At 34.2% G+C, this 18,215-nt stretch overlaps 1 pseudogene; it reads left to right on the top strand.

The window, feature by feature from the left end:
* Positions 1–484: 484 nt before the first annotated feature.
* The window catches only part of LOC139854434 (protein MOR1-like), a 112,419-nt pseudogene continuing 94,688 nt past the window's right edge, over positions 485–18,215 (top strand).

Below are 18,215 nucleotides of genomic sequence, written 5' to 3'. Positions count from 1 at the left end.
AAAAGTTTACCGAAAGATACTTACATAGTAGTTACATAGTGAGATAAGAAAGGGAAAAAGAAGCAAATACGGAGTGATAATTTAAATCGATTAATTAATTTAGTTATTCCAAGTAAATTTGTATACGTACTTTGTATTTTTAATTAATGCAAGTAACGGAAACTCCAAATCAAATCTTCTACTTATTTATTATATTTGGAAATAAAAAAAATTTATACACATCGAATATCCTAAATTTTGAATAATTTCAAATGCGTTTTTCGAATTTTCCATAAGAAATTCGGGATAGAGGGCTGCACTACAAGAACAACTTACGTCACACTTTTGATTCGATTCGATTCAATTCCTCTGTATATGTTGTTATTCACACATTATATTATATATTATATCTCTATATAAATCTCGATATATATTATATACACGTATAATTATAATTATAATTATATTTAATATTTAATTTGATTTTAATAATAAATTAAAGAAAATGTCGACCGAAGATGAGAAGTTGTTGAAAGAAGGGAAGAAGTTACCTTGGGGAGATCGATTATTACATAAGAACTGGAAAGTTCGTAATGATGCCAACATTGATCTTGCCGCTTTGTGTGACTCTATTACCGATCCTAAAGATCCACGTATTCGTGAATTAGGTTAGGGTTTTCATTTTGTTCTTTTTTTCCTTCTTCTTAGTTTTTGGCTAATTAAAAATCTAAATTCGTTAGATTTTAACCTCTATCCGTGTAATGTATGTTTGATTATTTCGTAGTTATATTGATTAATGTTTGTTTGATTAGGGCATTTTTTTAAGAAGTCGGTTGCTGATTCAAACGCGGCTGTACAAGATAAGGCGCTTGATGCTCTAATTGCTTACTTAAAAGCCGCTGATGCTGATGCTGGAAGGTTTTGTTTCTGTTATGTGATATTTATGTTTATGATAAATATATATAGTAATGGTAATTTTCAAGTACGAAATTGTGTTGATAGCTCACTACTGATATTATATCTTTTTGGTTGTGTAATTCTAGTATTACAACTAGGGTTTTGCATGGTTTTGAAAGTATTTCGTATGCCCGAGAGACGTATTAAATCAATGTGGCTAATATGTTATGATCCAAGTCGGGTCATACCCAATAACAAGCTTACCGACACCTTATACGTATTTAATCTTAATGAACGGATCATTAAATGAATACGCGACACTTGGATTTTAGAAAATCGGTTTCTAAAATATTATCACTTGAAATAAATTATTTGGATAATTTATATATATATTATTTATAGGTTTAAATAATTATGTTGTGTTATATTTTATAAAAGGTTTATAAAACATGTAAATATCAAATAAATGCTTGAGTTTATGTTACAAATTTATATAAATTGACAAAGTTTTATAAAAATAAAACCCTCCCATGGGATGGCCGGTTCTAAGGGTCAAAATGGAGGGACAAGCATGCTTGATTCTTGTGTTTTTCAAGAGCACAACTTCTCATGTGCATGTGCATAAGGACCATGACTTGTGGGAATCAAAACACACATGCATAACACAACATTTCAAGTGAAAAACATTACCTCTCTCTCTCTCTCACATTCTGGTCAGTTTTTTTCCAGCAGAAAAGAGAGAACGTAAGGTCATTTGGAAGCTTGAACAAGTGCCAAAATCCTAACCAACTAAAGGCAAAAGGTGTTGGGGTTATTGCTTGGGGTATGCAACACTTGAGGCTTCAAGTTAGAAGCGTAAAAGCCATCAAAACTCATCAAACTTTCTGCTCAAATACAGCTGCTGCTGTTCGGTTTTCTCAAGGGCAGAAAAGTGGGTTTCGAGCTAGGTTTCAAGGTGATAAAGGTTTAACCAACTCAAGGGTGGTTTGGTGTATTGTTCTATCATCTTCATCATCATCTTAAGCCTTCAAAACAGCCCTCAAACTTGGTTTTGAGGAGGTATTGAATCACTTCTTTTCTTGTTAATTGTAAGCATATATTTAACAACTTGATCCTTGCGGGATTTAATTATAAATTGGTTTAAAGATAACAAGCAATATTTGATAATTACACGCTTCCGTTTATAATGATTCTTAAAAGGTTTTAAGATATATGAACTTGTTAAATCCCAACAATGGTATCCAGAGCCGAAGTTGTTGAAATATGCTTCGAATTGTTGTTTTAAAACCCATCAACTTTGCATTCTAAGTACATGCATGAAAGAAGAATGCAAAAATTGTTGGATTTGGGTGGGTTTATGAATGAGCCGAATTGTTTGAAGTCCAAAAGTGGGTTTGGGCTCTTCCGTTTGGTTCATATTTGGTTGCATGTTAATGTTCACAATCCTAGCCTTGACCTTGTGTTGCATGCATGTGTGTTTGGTTGATTTATGATTCATTTGGTATGTATTATTATTCATTCAAATGGCATGTAATAATTATTCAATTGGTTTGTAATAATTCATTCATTTGTTATGTAATTCATTTTATATTTGGTATGTAAAGGAGAATAGGTTGTATTTTCATTTTCTAGATAAAAATGTATTAGGATACATATTTTGTAAAATGAAGATACAAGATGATGAAGATGTGAAGAACACAAGAAGCATTTGGATGCAAAGTTAAGTGGGAGATTGGAAATCTCTTGCTTTGTGTTAAAACCCCTTAACCGGTGGCATTTGTTTTCGGCTAAACAAATGTCCACCAAAATGGCTAGATTGTGAACACACTTATTTTGCATGTGTGGTTGTTTGTATGATTATTGTTTTGTATGTTTGGTTGATACAATTAATCACAAGATAACAACAAACAAAACGACAATTTAATTGGTTAAATTAGACGTACTAAGTACATGCAAAACGGCAATTTAAATGGTTAAATTAAAATAGCAACCAAAAACCTTAATAAATGGTTATTAAGAACAAGAAAAGGATAACGTATATAAAATGGTTTATATCAAGTAATTGGCTCAATTACAAGACTTGAAAATGGATTTCAAATGAACCATACACTAAATGCATGTTGGTGTATGGCATAAATGTTTTCTTAAACTAGAATTAACGAAAACTTAAAATCCCTTAATCGACAAAGTAAACAAGTTTAACGCCATCCTTTTGTGGGACACTTAAACATAGTAGGGAATTCGTAATGGGATAAAGGTCACCTAACCGTTATGAGCTAACTAATATGGTTAAGGTAAAATTCGCATGCTTGTGGGATAAAGGTCACCTAACCACTTGTATGTTAATTTTACATGTTACAAGTAGGACGACTTGATTTGGGAATCATGAACTTAGGGTCACCGAAGCATGAGGAACAAATAGGCGTTGATGGGATAAATATGCCATGCAAAAGGATTGCATGATCCCATAATATAGAAGTTGCAAAAGGATTGCAATTGTCATATAATGACTACCTAGCTAAACCAAATGACGGGATAAAGGTCACCTAACCGAAATTTGGTTCACCGTTGGATTCTAAAATTTAATAAATATCAATTGGATTTAAAGGGTATTGATTTTTAAATTAAAATTGATACTTAAACTACTTTGTTAAAATTTTGTAGATGGCCGCCAATAACAACAACATACAAAACGCACATATTAACTTGAACAACCTATCATTAAGGTCTCTCCTCTAGAAAGGCAAACTCAACCATACGAACTTTATGGATTGGTTCTGTAATCTTAGAATTGTCCTCAAACTTGAGGATAAGGCGTATGTGTTGGAAGACCCCATTCCCGATCCACCCGACGAGGATGATACGGAAGGCATGGCTTATTGGGATAAGTATTGCGCCGATTCGGTGCAAGTCGCTTGCCTAATGCTTGGGACTATGATACCCGAACTCCAAAAGGATTTCGAACATCATAGTGCATATGACATGATTACGCAATTGAAGGAGATGTTCCTTCAACAAGCACGTGTCGAGCGCTTCGAAACGGTTCGAGCGTTACATGCATGTCGTATGGATGACACCCAATCCGTATCCTCTTATGTCCTCAAAATGAAAAGCCTTATTGATCGCGCAAACCGTCTTAATCTCAACATATCTAATGAGCTAGCCACTGATCTTATCCTAAACTCCCTGTCAAAGAGGTTTGACCAATTTGTAATTAATTACAATATGAATGGGATGGATAAAACCATTGGTGAACTTCATGGCATGTTAAGGACGGCGGAAACTAGCATGGGTAAGAGGGCTTCACCCGTGCTAATGATCAATGATGGTGGGTCCAAAGGTATCAACACCTCTAAGCCAAAGGCGGCTAAGAGGAAAGGACCCGCCCATCAAGGCAAGGGAAATGGGAGGATGGTTACCCCAACCAAAAACAAGAACAAGAAGCAAAAGGTTGCCGGACAAGCAAACCCCAAGGAAGACCCGTGCTTCAGTTGCGGTGAAATGGGTCACTGGAAACGCAATTGCCCGGTCTACCTTAAGGAGTTGAAGGAAAAGAGGGATGCGGGGCAATCCTCAGGTAACATATATATGGTATATATAGAGCTTAGTATTACTTCTTCTAATACATGGGTATTAGACACTGGATGTGGAACTCACATTTGCAATTCTTTGCAGGGGTTCAAAAGAAGTAGCAAGCAAACGGGAACATCAAGTCTCCTTATGGGTAATGGAGCCAAAGTGCAAGTGAAGGCTCAAGGAGACTTTGTATTAAAACTTCCAAGTGGTTTGGAACTTATTTTGAACAATGTTTTGTATGCACCGGATTTATGTCGAAACATTATTTCAGTTTCCCGTTTAAAACAATGTGGTTTTATCTTAATTTTGTTAATGATGATATCCACGTTTATTTAGATAATGTATTTTATTTTAAGGCTTCGCCTTCAAATGGAATTTATGAATTGGTTCACGATGACACATCATCTAGTAGCTCGATATACCATACTAGCACCAAGAAACTCAAAATGGATTTGAGTGATTCCTACTTATGGCATTGTCGCCTTGGTCACATAAACAAGAGTCTAATGCATACACTTCAAAAGAATGGCCTTTTGAAATCAAATGAACTGGACTCGTTTGATGTGTGTGAATCTTGTTTACAAGGCAAAATGACTAAAGCACCTTTCAAAGGGACCTATGAAAGGGCTAAAGACTTATTAGGATTAATACATTCGGATGTATGTGGACCTTTTAAGCCCATGACTAGGAATGGTGAAAGATACTTCGTTACTTTCATTGATGACTTCAGTCGTTTCGGATATGTCTACTTATTAAGACATAAGGATGAAACTTTTGAAGCATTCAAAGAATATCAAAACGAAGTACAAAATCAACTCAACAAGACAATTAAGGTACTTCGTACCGATAGAGGAGGTGAATACCTCAGCGAAGCCTTCCAGGATCATCTTAGAAATTGTGGGATTATCTCACAACTTACTCCACCCAGAACACCCCAGCTTAATGGAGTGTACGAAAGGAGAAACCGAACCCTGATGGATATGGTTCGATCTATGATGGCTAGAAGCTCGTTACCTCTATCATTCTGGGGTTATTGTCTATGCTCAGCGGCTCGTATTTTAAATATGGCCCCAACCAAGAAAGTGGAACGAACACCTCATGAGATGTGGTTTGGAAAACCTCCATCTCTATCATACTTAAAGGTATGGGGATGTGAAGCTTACCCTAAGCGTTACGTCCCTAATAAGCTGAATGCTCGATCTACGAAGTGTATCTTCATAGGATATCCCAAGGATGATATGGGATACTATTTCTATGATCCTTCCGAGCAGAATGTATTTGTTGCTCGGAAGGCTGAATTCCTTGAAACTAAGTTCCTAATGGAAGGCGAAAGTGAAAGGAAGATAGATCTTGAAGAGGTTCAAGATCAAGTAGATGATACACAATTGGCTGACACTAGCACTCAACATGAAAATGTTGAGAGTGATCAGATGGATGATCAAAATACACAAGACGTTCGCAGATCTGGTAGGATTAGTAATCCTCCTGAGAGATATGGGTTTCTCATGGATGGTTGCTATGTGGTTGATTTGGATGAACCAATAAACTACCAAGATGCTTTATCAAGGATTGATAAAGATAAATGGCAGGAAGCCATGAATGCTGAGATGCAATCCATATATGACAACCAAGTTTGGGAACTTGTTGCGCAACCTCCTGGCTCTAGGCTAGTTGATTGTAAATGGCTGTTCAAAATGAAAACCGACATACATGGAAACTTGGATACATATAAAGCTAGACTTGTAGCAAAAGGTTTCACTCAAACTCAAGGGGTTGACTATGATGAAACTTTTTCGCCAGTGGCAATGCTAAAGTCTATTAGGATATTACTTGCCATTGCTGCTCATTATGATTATGAAATATGGCAAATGGATGTCAAGACCGCTTTCCTAAACGGACATCTTGAGGAAGATGTCTACATGGTTCAGCCTGAAGGTTTTGTTGATCCGAAATATCCTAAGAAGGTATGCAAGTTAAAGAAGTCAATCTACGGATTGAAACAAGCATCTAGAATGTGGAATCATCGTTTTAATGAGGAGGCCAAGAAATTTGGCTTCATTAAAAATGGTGATGAAGCTTGTGTATACAAGAAAGCTAGTGGGAGCACTATCATGTTCCTTGTACTATATGTGGATGATATATTGTTATTTGGAAATGATATTCCGGCAATGCAAGGAGTTAAAACTTGGCTAAGTAAATGTTTCTCCATTAAGGATCTTGGAGAAGCACAATACGTTTTAGGGATTGGGATCTACAGGAATAGATCTAAGAAACTGATAGGTTTAAATCAAAGTGCATACATTGAAAAGATCTTGAAAAGGTTCAAGATGGAGAACTCTAAGAAAGGTTTGGTACCTATTCAAAAGGGAACACTTCTCAGTTCATCTCAGTGCCCCACCACGAAAGATGAACAGGAGATAATGAAGAAAGTCCCATATGCTTCTGCCATTGGGTCAATCATGTATGCAATGATATGCACTAGACCGGATGTGTCATGCGCTCTCAGCTTGACAAGTAGATACCAGAATAACCCTGGAAACAGTCATTGGGTTGCTGTTAAAAGTATATTGAAATACCTTAGGAGGACTAAGGATATGTTTCTAATATACGGGTCTGGTGAGGAGAAACTTGCAGTAAAAGGTTACGTGGATGCGAGTTTCCAAACTGATCGTGATGATTCTCGATCACAATCCGGTTATGTCTTCACATTAAATGGAGGTGCGGTCTCTTGGAAGAGTTCAAAACAGGATGTTGTTGCTCTATCCACTACAGAGTCAGAGTACATCGCCGCATCATTGGCAGCTCAGGAAGCTGTATGGATGAAGAAATTCATCGACGACTTAGGAGTAGTCCCTTCCATTCAGGACCCTCTTGAGATCTTTTGTGACAACGAGGGTGCGATTGCTCAAATCAAAGAACCTCGTGCTCATCAAAAGACCCGTCACATTGAGCGGAGATTCAACTACATAAGGGATGAAGTTGAAAAAGGAAAGATATGTATTCGCAAGGTTCACACAGATCTTAATATAGCGGATCCACTCACGAAGCTCTTACATGGAGCAAAACATGAAGGGCATGTTAGTGCATTAGGGCCTCGATATTCTAGTGATTGGTTATGATCTGTTTTAAGTATTGTAACGGAACGAAGTGGTTCAAACTCATTAATATAATTATGGTTTAATTTATTTTGAGTTATGTTCCTATTTTGCATATTTTATCCATGAATAAGTAATTATTCTAAATTCCGTAGTCGATCACATTTGTGGGAACAAGTGTGAGGTTTAGACTATTATGAACTTGGATTGGTATACATTCACGGACTGAATGTGGGGCAAGGTTGCTACCAAGGTTCATAGATATTTGTGGGATGCAAATATTGGAAGACCCGCCCTCAAGATTTGCTAAATGGAGCCTTTGTGGTTGATCACATGTAATCTTGAGTAAAGGCGAATATCATTGTATCCTCTGACCTGAGATACATATTGGATTCAGATATTTACCAAGTATTGTGCCTTGAATCTTTCCTTCGCTATTCTGAAATATGGTAGTTCATAAGGAAGAGCTCAGGTACAATGCAGGGTACATATTTAGGACGTATGTAGTCAAGATGGAATTTGTCCCTCTTATTCGTTGAGAGTCAGATGTCTAAGGCCTGATAAAGTTAAATCTAGAAAGAGAGTGATCACTCTGTATCTCTTGGATTTAACATGACATCTAGGATGAAAGGATATAATGAAAAGATTCACCTATTCATATTCGAGATGGGAACTCGAAAGGGATGATGTTATTGAATGGCACAAAGTCATAACATATTGGGGGTGATGGACGGTCGTTAGGTGGTATCCGTCACTTGCATTAATTTCTTACGTTTCTCGTGCAAGTGGAAGATTGAAAGTATTTCGTATGCCCGAGAGACGTATTAAATCAATGTGGCTAATATGTTATGATCCAAGTCGGGTCATACCCAATAACACGCTTACCGACACCTTATACGTATTTAATCTTAATGAACGGATCATTAAATGAATACGCGACACTTGGATTTTAGAAAATCGGTTTCTAAAATATTATCACTTGAAATAAATTATTTGGATAATTTATATATATATTATTTATAGGTTTAAATAATTATGTTGTGTTATATTTTATAAAAGGTTTATAAAACATGTAAATATCAAAATGGAGGGACAAGCATGCTTGATTCTTGTGTTTTTCAAGAGCACAACTTCTCATGTGCATGTGCATAAGGACCATGACTTGTGGGAATCAAAACACACATGCATAACACAACATTTCAAGTGAAAAACATTACCTCTCTCTCTCTCTCACATTCTGGTCAGTTTTTTTCCAGCAGAAAAGAGAGAACGTAAGGTCATTTGGAAGCTTGAACAAGTGCCAAAATCCTAACCAACTAAAGGCAAAAGGTGTTGGGGTTATTGCTTGGGGTATGCAACACTTGAGGCTTCAAGTTAGAAGCGTAAAAGCCATCAAAACTCATCAAACTTTCTGCTCAAATACAGCTGCTGCTGTTCGGTTTTCTCAAGGGCAGAAAAGTGGGTTTTTAGCTAGGTTTCAAGGTGATAAAGGTTAACCAACTCAAGGGTGGTTTGGTGTATTGTTCTATCATCTTCATCATCATCTTAAGCCTTCAAAACAGCCCTCAAACTTGGTTTTGAGGAGGTATTGAATCACTTCTTTTCTTGTTAATTGTAAGCATATATTTAACAACTTGATCCTTGTGGGATTTAATTATAAATTGGTTTAAAGATAACAAGTAATATATGATAATTACACGCTTCCGTTTATAATGATTCTTAAAAGGTTTTAAGATATATGAACTTGTTAAATCCCAACAGGTTTTGCATGGTTGCAAATATTGTGTTTTATTATTTATCAATAATCAAGATTTCAGTGTTGCATTTAGTCTCGCTACGTTTTTGATGTTGAATTTACGTTGTTTTTTGTTTTGTTTTGGGTGAAGGGTGTTCTACCTGGTAAATGTATATTAAAAATGAAATATTTACAATGACTGTTGGATTTACATTGTAGATAGTGCAAGTGGAAGTACTATTTTAATTTGAAGCAATATATGTTGGTTATATCAAAATGTACAATGTTTGAAGATGCTATTATGTATTAATGTAGGTACGCGAAGGAAGTTTGCGATTCAATTGTGGCGAAATGTCTTACAGGGAGGCCAAAGACGGTGGAGAAGGCACAAATTGTGTTTATGCTGTGGGTGGAATTGGAGGCTGTGGATGTATTTTTGGTAAGTTTGATGCAGAATTATTGCTTATTATTTTTGGTTAGCTAAATCTAAACTCATGTTTTCTTTATAGTTTCCGCACCCTTCTAATTGTATCTTTTCATGAATACTTACTTTAATTTAATGTAATGTTTTTCCCCATCTAATGTCGTCCGTCTCGCCCAAAAACTTCTAAAACGTCAGTCAGACGGTCGTGATACTAAAAAGTCAGGACAAAGTGACAAAGTCAGTCAATGTCAATATGAGTCGGGTCAATGTAAGTATGAATCGGGTCTGAGTTGGGTGGTCAGAGGCGGTCAAAATAAGCAAAAGTCAAGGCTGGTCAAAGTTAGTTCAAAATTTTGATATTTTCAAAAATTAGATCTTGTGCTCTATAAATGTGTCTGAAATATTTTTTACTATTTATGTTTGATATATCTATGTTTATTAAAAAGTCAACAGTGGTCAACGTCTGACTAGTCCTCTCAACTGACTAATCGTTTCAAGGTCTGGACCGACTCGTCTCCATCTTGTGACTCCCCATAGTGGATATATAATACCGTTGCAAGTTTTTTAATGCATTTGGTACTCACTCATCTACAAGAAGTTCGATTTTTCCCGAGTGCTGTTTGAATGATCAGCAAACCTTCCAATATATGTAGGTAGTTGGTTCCAGGATGGCTATAATTTCATAGTAATATTTGCTCTAACCAATTTTACCTTTGACAATACAATGATCGACTCTAGCTTTGAAAGTTGTGAAGTGTGTTTTATTGCGCTACGAAAATAACCAACTGCAAAAGGAGACTAGACAATTTGTGTTGAAGTTGAATTCCAATATTCATTTCTACAATCGTTTTGTGTATGAGGTGTCATTCTTCTTATTTAGTTGTTTTTTCTTGATAGGATGCTATGGATAAAGCAATCAAGAATAAAGTCGCTAAAGCTGTTGTACCTGCCATAGATGTCATGTTTCAAGCCTTAAGGTTTGGTGTTTGAATTTTCTAATCTTTCAATACTTGAAAGGTTTAAACTTTAAAACATTTTTTTTTTCTGTTATTTATTTTATTGATGTCTTTATTTCAATAACAGTGAATTTGGTTCAAAGATTGTGCCGCCAAAGAGAATTTTAAAGATGCTTCCGGAACTTTTTGAACATCAAGATCAAAATGTCCGGGCTTCATCCAAAGGACTAACACTTGAGCTTTGTCGTTGGATTGGTAGAGACCCTGTTAAGTCCATATTGTTTGTGAAAATGAGGGATACAATGGTATGTATGGTCATCACTTACTATTTAACTTATATAAACAATATATAAAAACAGTAACAGTTAACTTTTCTTAAATTACTACTAATACCTCTCTCTTTCACATAAAAAGAAAAAAGAGTTGGATGCTGATCTTGCCAATGTCACGGGGACTGCTAAGTCTACTCGCAAAATAAGGTTTTTGACATCTTTACATCATGCTAGTCTTAGTCTTAGTTACTAATATTATTATTATTATTATTATTATTATTATTATTATTATTATTTTTATTATTATTATTATTATTATTATTATTATTATTATTATTATTATTATTATTATTATTATTATTGGTGATGATAAGAGTTTTGATCATATTTACCAATTCTCGCCAGATCCGAGCAAGACAAAGAACCAGATCAGGAAGTTGAGGCTGAGGATGCGGGAGCTGCTCATTCTGAAGACTCTTCTGCTGAGGGTATGCGATTAAATTAACAGGGTTTATAGAACGTACAATTGTGAACAAATTTTTTTTTTTTTTTTTTTCTTAAGCAATTGTGAACGAATGAATTTGTACTGATGTGAATCTGTGTTGCAGATCTGCATGAAATAGATGAATATGAACTTGTTGACCCTGTTGATATCATAACACCTTTAGACAAGTCAGGGTTTTGGAAAGGAGTAGTGAGTGCTTCTTGTTTAGTTTAGGAAAATCAGTAACCATGTTTACATTCATGTTATTACTATTTAATATTTAATATTAATATTAATTTTATACTCGCACGAATACCATATTTACAGTAATTTGATATGTCAGAAAGCTACCAAGTGGTGTGAGCGGAAAGAGGCTGTTGCAGAATTGACTAAGCTTGCTTCTACAAAGAGGATTGCTGCCGGAGATTTTACAGAAATATGTCGTACACTTAAGAAGGTAGGTATTTATAACTGTCCATATCCTTCAAAATTTCCTGAATTTTATTTGCTCTTGTCGGACATAGTTATTTTATAATCCACATTGTAATTTTGAATTTGTTTCTCTTTGCAGCTTATAATCGATGTAAATATTGCTGTTGGAGTTGAAGCAGTCGTAGCCATTGGCAAACTTGCACTGGGACTAAGAACTAATTTTTCCACTTGTGCACGCTTTATACTGCCCGTTTTACTTGTAAGAGTGTACATTCGATCATGCATGTTTACTTGTGTATTCATACAGCTACTGGTGTGGGCTGTTAACATGTTTCACATTGCTAAGTTGTTTTTTTTTTAATTAATTTTTGAGTTTCTAATAATTGGTAATGGAGTTCCTTGCACGTTGTAATATTATTTTGACCTTCCTTTTTTTTTTTTTTTTTTTTTAACTTCATCTTTTTTCCTTTTTTTCCTTAAAGGAAAAATTGAAAGAGAAAAAGCCTACCATGACTGAAGCACTTACTAATACTCTCCAAGCAATCCACAAGGCTGGATCTGTGACTCTTGCTGATATCGTTGAAGGTACTAAAATGGACAGTTTATAATTTAGTTTTCTTGCCTTTATTTTCTGAATATTATCAACAAGTATTTTGTTATAATACTTGGATAGATAGATGGTTTACTGAACAATATAATAATTCAATCTATTCTGTATTAGAGACTAGAATATCCATATCCAGTGGCGGATTCAGGAAATTTTTTCACCGGGGGCGAAATTTTTTTCTAATGAGTAGAGATTTTTTTTTTTTTTGCAAAATATGGAGGTTTTGGGGCAAAATATAGAGTTTTTTGAGCAAAATTTAGAGATTTTTGTTCAAAATACGAAGGGCTTGGGGCAAAAAAAAATTCCACCGGGGGCAAAATCAAAAAACCAAAAAAATTTACACTAAAAATTGCAAATCCACTGGGGCGGGTGCCCCACCCTGACCCTTAATAGGTCCGCCCCTGTCCATATCCATTGTGGTAAACAAATATTAGTAAATTCGGTCAATGGTGCATTTGGATGTGCACATATAGGTGAAATTTGATGGTTGCATATAAATTTACTTTTATCGGCTTTCATGCTCTTAAGATAATTCTTTCAACTCTCTAAGTGGAGTAATATCCACCTAAATAAATGGATTCACTACAGATGTTAAAGCAGCTGTCAAAAATAAAGTTCCACTTGTACGATCACTGACATTGAATTGGATAACACATTGCATCGAGACAAGCAACAAGGCTATCATTCTTAAAGTGCGCAAGGAATATGTTCCGATTTGCATGCAGGTTAGTGCACATATAATTTTTGAAATTTAATATTTAAATGTATTAAATACAATCCGACTAATCTCCGAATTGTCGATTACTCCTTCCAAAGTCCTGACCGATTAATCCCCGAATAGTGAATTTTGCAACCTTGTTGGTGTCTCATCAAGTATATACTTAAATATCAAGTCCATTAGTTATAAATGGTTATTTATTATTATGTGTTCTTTAACCAACGGATTCAGCGCATTAATAATGAACACATATTAGATCTCTCATTTTGTTCAACTCATGAGCATGATATCTTAGTTTGTGAATTTGTGTTGAATTTGGTGTTGGTGTTTATCTTGTTGTCAATATCTTGTTTTTGTATTGAACTAGTTTATTTTTCCTTGTAGTGTCTCAATGACGGACGAAACGAGGTCTTGCCGGACGAAAGGTCCGGACGATAACTCGTCCCCGAAAGTGATCCCGGACGACCTTTCGTCCCTGAAAGGTCGTCTGGGAAAGTCCGTCCTTGAAAGTATTCCTGGACGACGACTTTTTCATCCCGGACGCACACGTGGGCCCCACTTTGACTTTCAACGCTGCATTCGTGGACGGTTTTCTCGGACGACTCTTCCCGGACGAGAAGTCGTTTCTCCGTTATAATATTAAACTAATATTTATTTTATTTAATCGTTAAACAACGCTGGAATAATGACGTCATAATGACGTCGTAACGTTTCCTGGACGACTCTTCCCAGACGATAAGTCGTCTGGGAAAGCCATTATCTGCATTTTTAGCAGATTTGGTTTCTGCATTTCCAGCCGAATAATACGGCACAAAACTGCAGTTTCCAGCACATTTACAAATGAAAAACCTGCTATATAATAACGATTACGAATTCACAAAATACCATAATAACACTAAACAAAAGTCTTGAAACATACACTTGTCCAAACATGCATTACAATATCCGAAAAACTACAAAGTAAAATATCGTTTACAAAACGTACCAACCATTTCATAATTGTCTTGACGCACACCAAACAAATTACAAACCGTCAAATGCATCATTATACAAATCGTTATCAAAGTCATGGTAAGAGCTCGGGTTACCGGAAGTGGAAGTACCGGTATTGGAAGTACCGGTAGTGGAAGTACCGGGAGGATAGCCAAATCTTGGTCGAACATCGTCGGGAATTTGCATATTATTAAAAGCAATTATTCGTTCAATGTCGGCCGCCGTGTAGTATGGTTGTGGTGGTATTTCGGGTTGACGACTCCGACCGGTAGACGATGAAGATTCAGAATTAGTTACCGACTTTGGCATCTTCGGGCCCAATCCGCGTTGGTGTCCCGGTCGTTCGCCCAAAACTTGTTCCATGATAACTTCCTCGTCGGTGCCGGGAAATTCTTTTAACAACCTCTTCATATCTTTCTACAAAGTTAAAAAAATATAAATATTACTAACATATCATTATTTATATATACATACATACGTATAAAAATGTATCACTTACAAAACCATTATATTATATATATATATATATATATATATATATATATATATATATATATATATATATATATATATATATATATATATATATATATATATATATATATATATATCGGGAGTACACCAATTGACTTATACTTATATTTATAAGAAGTACACCATAATCTATAAAAATGTATCACTTACGTAATTTTTTTTCGGTATGAACGAATCATTCCACTTGGTACGATCCTTGGGTTTGTGCAAGAGCTTGTAATTTTTTATAGGACCGACTTCCGCATCCTTGGCTTGACGTTCGTGCTACAAACACATAAATAAATAACTTAAATGTATAAAATCAAATAACCCATTTTCTTACATTTTATCATTTATATAAAACATTAAAAACAAGTAGGTGCAAGTAATTTACCAAATGTTTAACTATCGATTTGGCACCATGCAAACTGTTGTATTTGACTTCAGCCCGGTTTTTTTTATTTTGAGCACAACGCTTTCGATATGCTTCGTCAAGCATCATGTCAACAAAAGGCTCCCACTCTCGGGCTTCACAATCCTCGGGTGGGTTCGCACGAATGAAATTTATATCATTCGGATATTCTCCTTCGAGGAATTCGTAATAACCAATATACTCACTTTTTGCGTTTTTCCATCGTGCCGCCGCAATCTTGTTAATACCCGTTCGGATTTCAGCTGCATGCTCACCTTCTAGCCATGTATCAATTTGAAAGTAATTCTACGATAAAAAGTAATAAATATATTAAAAGATTATATATAAGAAACGCATACATATATATATATATATATATATATATATATATATATATATATATATATATATATATATATATATATATATATATATATATATATATATATATATATATATATCTATATATATATATGTATATATATATATATATATGTATATATATATATATATATGTATATATAAATATATATATGTATATATATATAAGTGTATATATATATAAGTGTGTATATATATATATATATAGATATAGATATATATATAAGTATATATATATATATATATATATACGTATATAACTATATACATATATATATATATATATATATATATATATATATATATATATAAGTAGTAATTAATTAAACTTACGCGTATATCAACCCAGACGTCGTCTTTGAAAGATGATGGCACATCCGCCCAACACTTGTAATATTTTGGGAAGCTTGGTTTCCGAACAACACTAGATATCAAATTAACAAACATTGCACTATTGTCGCCTATCAGATTAATGGTTTTCAACTTAATATCAAAGTCAATCGGGAGTTTTCCATGAGCATTCCTCAACTTTCGCAAACCTATGTTTTGTGTTTTTCCCTGTTTACCCCGATTATTTTGGCCCCCGTCCCCCCGGCCCCCCGACCATCCCGGCCATCATTAGGAAAAGCATAGCAAAGAAATTCATCTGCATAAATACAAAATAAAAGTTAATAGAACAATGATATATACATATACATTTATACAAAACACGCAGAAAGCGGTCCCAAAAAGGGGACCTTCCAAAGTTAATTTCTAATGAATTAACCTTGGACGGGTATTCTATAGGATTGGTTAATTTCGAACCTAAGGTAGAACTATTTCGAAATTAACCACTAAACCTAACAATAAGCATACAACAATAAGCATAAGCATAAACATAAACATAAACATAAACATAAACATAAACATAAACCTAAGCATAATCATAAGCATAAACATAAACATAAACAATAAAATTTATAATTATATACTTATACTTGTATACTTATAATTACATACTTATATACTTATACTTGTATACTTATAATTATATAAGTATATACTTATACTAATTTTTCTAATTAAACTTGTATACCTATCAATTTACTAATTAAAATTAAATTTTAGGAACAATTATAATCAAAACTTAAGCAACTTAACAAACTAAGCATGAAATTCATGAACCTAAACATATTGTCATACAACAATTTCATGTTCTTGACAATTTCATCACAAAACCCACCACTTTACTAACTAAATTCGGATTTAAAGCCTCAAAATATTCAAGAAATCAACAAACATAAGCATAGTAACAAACTAAACATGAAAATCATAAGCTAAAACATATATAATCACAACAATTATCAAATGTTAACCCCAATTTTCGGATTTGGGGTTTTAACAAACTAAACATGAAAAAGAATCAAAATTAAAAAAGAAAAAAGTGAAGAACATACCTTGGTAGTGATTGGGATAAAAGATTGTTGGATTTGGTGTGAAAGAAGCTCGAAAATGCCGGAAACTGCTCGATTTCGCCGGAAGTGTGTGAGTGTTTTTGGTAGGTGAAAGTGTGAAAAAGGAAGCCAACAATTCAGCTTTTCTGCCGATTTTTTGCCGGATGACACATCCCGGACGATAAATCGTCCGGGAATAAAATGGAGGGAAACGAAAATATTTAGGCGCCGCTGAAAATTTTGGTGGAGTGAGTTTTTTTATTTATTTTCTTTATTAATTACATATAAATTATAAAAAATTACTTAACAATAATTTTTAATTACTTAAATATTATTATTAATTACTTATAAATTATAAAATTATTTTAAATTTTAAATAAATTAATAATTTAAAAAACAATATAATTACTTAAGTAATTAATTAAAAATTACTTAATAATAATTTTTGCATAATTTAAAAAAATTATTTTTAAAAAATCAAAAAAAATTACTTTTAATTTCTATTTAATTTACTGATAATTAAACCCTAATTACATTCAACCTACCCCTAAGTAATTAAACCTTTATTTAAAGCATTGTACAATTTCAGAATAATGACAAAAAGGTGCAGTAAAAAGTTAATTATACATCATGGGCTTACAGGGAAGTAGCTGAGTGTGATAAATTAATTAAACCTTTTTTTTAATTTATTTCTAAAAACGGCTATTTTTTCACCTATAAATACACCTTCTAACTCAACTCATTTCACACACTTCTCAACTCAAAATCAAAATCAAAACACTTCCAACCAGTAAAAATGTCAACACTTCCCCCAATGATTGTTTCATTCGATGTTCGTTACGGAGGTGATTTCCGTAATAAAATGAAGGAATACATGTGGGGCAACACAATTTCGTTTGAAGATATCGACATTCGTGATGTTGGTTTACAAGACTTGCTAAACTTTCTGAAGGAAAAAGTTCCGTGTGAATTCACGGCTGTTTACTTTTATAAAGACGATTGTGATGCGGATTTAAGGCCAGCAAGTTATCTCTCTACCGATGACCAATGGTACTTTATAAAAGATACTATTGAAGATCGTGGTAAACGCATTTCTCTGTATGTGGTTCTTGAAGATGAAGAGACGTTGGGTTATCGTTACCTCGCTGAATCAGCTGAAGCGGCAACAGAAAAACCGATGTCTCCTGAGTACCTCACAGATGGTGAAATGACTGGTGAACTCTACTTCGCAGATGATTAATATTTTGTGTTGTATTTTAGTTTAATTTGTTTCGAGTTTAAAAAAATGTAACCGTTTGTGTGATGAAT

Source organism: Rutidosis leptorrhynchoides, chromosome 6 (genome assembly GCF_046630445.1).
Source record: "Rutidosis leptorrhynchoides isolate AG116_Rl617_1_P2 chromosome 6, CSIRO_AGI_Rlap_v1, whole genome shotgun sequence".
Lineage (NCBI taxonomy): Eukaryota > Viridiplantae > Streptophyta > Magnoliopsida > Asterales > Asteraceae > Rutidosis > Rutidosis leptorrhynchoides.
The sequence above is the reverse complement of the archived record's forward strand: the minus strand, read 5'-3'. Positions and strand labels throughout refer to the sequence as shown.